General features: G+C 43.3%; 1 protein-coding gene across 1 annotated transcript in view; it reads left to right on the forward strand.

Annotated features, from left to right (window-relative positions):
* The window catches only part of LOC103810627 (A-kinase anchor protein 2-like), a gene marked incomplete at its 3' end in the record, with an annotated part of 9850 nt that overhangs the window by 6234 nt on the left and 283 nt on the right, over positions 1-3333 (forward strand).

Here is a 3333-nt window from a genome sequence, read left to right on the forward strand (position 1 = left end):
AGAGGAGCCAATTCAGCCTGTAAACCATTTTCAACTTCCATTTTTTCACTAACAAATACTTACGCCGAGGAAACTTCTAAGGTTCAACTGCAGCCTGAAGATACTTTTTGTATGGTAGGAGGAGAAGCAGAAACTTTGGGGCAAGATATTTTTCATATTTGTGGCCATGACAAAATTTTTAATGCCGTGTACTACATGTAAAGAACAAGAATCAGGTATCATACATATGCATGAACTTTTTTAAATCAGAATTTTGAGAAAGGGTAGAGCAGAAATGTTTATGGAAGAGCTGTTTCCTTACCCCTTTATAAGCACTGGTATGAAAAAAAACAAAGTTATCATTCTCTTCAAGGATTCCTCCAGAGTGCTCATCATTCATCCCCTGAACAGGGGGATGCCTTAACAGCATACTAACCCAGCTCATCTGTCATTCTTATTCCCTTCCTAGTGGAGAATGTCTGTCAAGTGAGAGGCTCTTTGAGTGGTTCTTTCTTTAATGTTTGCTTGTTCGTGTTTTTGCATAAATGTTGCTCACCCGGTGTTAAAGAAGACCAAAGAATCCCACCTTTCACCTGGGGTGGTAAAGAGGCCCTGTTTTACTAGAAGGACCTTTTTTGTTGTAATACTTCAGCTATCCCCTGACTCCAGCACAGACTGGTTTTCTGAAACAAAGTCTTGATGAAATGTCTTACTTCAAAAAGTTTTCGCTGCTATGTAGATGTCTTTAAAAATGCCAACAGCATCTGTGAAAATTAACTCTTGTTTGGGTGAAGCCCCGTTCTTCCCATCTCCTTTGTACCTTGGATAACACGTAGATGGCCCTTGGTGCCCGCTGGTTACTTAGTTACTTAGCCAACTCAGGCCCTTGTCCCAGGGCCTTCCCTTGGTCACTCTTCTTGATACTGCAGCCAATCAGCTGAGCATCCTTCCTGAGCTTGCAGTGAGTGGTTGAATGCACATCAGGCTTCACAAGGTGGATAAATCACCATTACAGTCCCGCTTGCTCCCCAGAGCTGTGAAGAGGTTTTGGTTAGCAGAAAGCTAGTATTTTCCCCAGGTTATGCACATCTTTGATTTTGCAGAGAGGTGCAGCCACCAGACTGGCACACAGCAGCAACTACTCCTTCCCTGAGCTTTTCCTTCCTTTTCCCTGCTCTGAGAAAGAGCATTCTCCATAGAAGCAGCTCATGCTTGCCCTGAAAAGCCCAAGAGGCAGGAAATTAAGATCCAGGACCTTTCTACTAGATCCCTGAAACCAGAGAATGGAGGTAGCTATCACCAAAACTGAAGCCATATAACATTTTTTTGAGTCCCTTTGAAAGAAGAGAAAAAGGAAATGTGTACATGTAGATTTGGGATGCTATAGCCTATATATAAAAATACACACATATATATATGTAAAATATATATATAAATAGAATACAAAGGTTGGACTCAAATTTTGGAAGCCTTATCTGACATCAGTGGTTCTATTATGAATATGAAAATTGATGGGCCATCCCTCAAGGGGGTGGGATGGATCTGCTTGAAGGTATGCCCTTCCTAAAATGCAGATCCCCAAAACCTACAGTTTGCATTGTTTTCCTGGGGAAATGGCCTAGAAGTAGCTCTTTTCAGCCATGAGGCTTGTCTGAGCATCCTGTGATGTCTGCATCCCTGGGGGAGAGCAGAAGTTGGACACACATTTGAGAAGCCTCATTCTTCCTATATTGCTTGCATATGTCCAAGGCAATTAGTAGAGTAAGAATGAAGTAATACATTAAGATATCTGACCCTAAATCAGGCCTTTTTATTTTCAGCAGACCTTTTTTATCCACTGGACCTAATGGGCAAGGTGACTATGATTTTTACTCTCTCCTCCTGAGCTGTCCACTCTGTCACACATGGGTGCAGCTGGGCAACTAAGGACCTACAGCTGGCTGTGCTTTGGCAGCATATCTCCTGGTTGTCTGTGGAGCAGGTCCTGATGCAGTCCAGAGAACCTGGGCCCACAGAAATTCCCCCTCCAGTCTCTGGTAGGGTGATTTAAGAAGGGTGAATTCCCAGCCTCATCCTTGCACAGGCCTACTGAAGTTAAGCCCGTAATGAGAAACTAGTCTTGCTGGTTTTTTCAACACTGATTAGAAGTGAAACAAGCCCAGCAAGGGGATTTCTTGCAAAAACATCTCTGCGGTGTCGACTCAGATTTCACTTCTTCCTTCAAGAATAAATCCAATTGATTCTTCCAGGAGATTTCAAGGCTGCTCTCTAGTGGCTGCCACTGTCATGATGCTTTTTGGCAGAGCAGCTAGGGTTTTCATTTGTCTCAGCAACAGGTTTCATGAAAAACTGTATCATCTTCCTCATTACTTCTCTTATTTTTAAGAGGTTTGCAGTGGGTATTTTCTCCATTTTTATTTCTTTCTCATCTATTGAAATGTCTTATTTCAAAGAGCTGATGTCCTGTGGAAAAGGAAATCTGTTTTGTGGTGCAGTATTGCTTTCTCCTCACATAGCCAGGAGCTCCTGCATATTACTGCCATGAACTGCCACTGTCATCCTCATTCTTCCCACCAGGACAAGGTGAGTGGCTCACCCCATAGCAATGCCTTGCAATGAGAAAGGCAGGCTGTCCTTCTCAAAGTAGCATGAGTTGTCCACCCCTGAAGCTCTCCTGCAGCTCATAGCAGTGGTCTCCTTGTTCTGGTGTGCCTTTTACCTGCCTCTGGGATCACTGTGTCTGAAACAAGCTTCCATGGAGTAAAATGGGCTCAGCCAGAGAGAAGCCTGACTTCTCTCCGACTTCCATCCAACTAGGAGACTGAAGGGCACTGTCTGAATGAAGGATTAGTAGTGCAGAGACCTGATCCTGTTCCACCATGTCTCCCTCCAGGATCACCCTGTGCAACTTGCAGGAAACTGCTGCAGGAAAGAGCAGCACTCCAGGAACCAACCCAAAGCCTTCCTTGCTTACAAAGCAGATACATAGCACTGGGAAAAAAAGAAAAAAGACACCTTCTTTGAACGTCTTGCATGTGGTCCCTTTGTTTTGCATTGTCTGAGCCAGAAAAAAAAGTCACCTTGCAGGTTTCAAGAGTCTTAGGAACATTTCCAAATCACTGAAATGTATCCTGTAGGAGGGGACAGGGTAGTTCAAGCAGATACTACTGTAAACAGTAGTGGTGGGTAAAACTTACATTGTATCATTTAGTAACTCTTCCAAGTTTTGTAAGGAGATTTTGTCATGTTTTTGGGTAGTGCGTTACAGAAGACGGAGAGTGTTTTAAAAGTCTATGACCATCCTGATTTACCAGATTGTTTCATAGGCTTTGTTCCAAACTGTTTCCTCATTCA

The sequence above is a fragment of the Acanthisitta chloris genome, unplaced genomic scaffold (genome assembly GCF_000695815.1).
Source record: "Acanthisitta chloris isolate BGI_N310 unplaced genomic scaffold, ASM69581v1 scaffold16510, whole genome shotgun sequence".
NCBI classification, from domain to species: Eukaryota; Metazoa; Chordata; class Aves; order Passeriformes; family Acanthisittidae; genus Acanthisitta; species Acanthisitta chloris.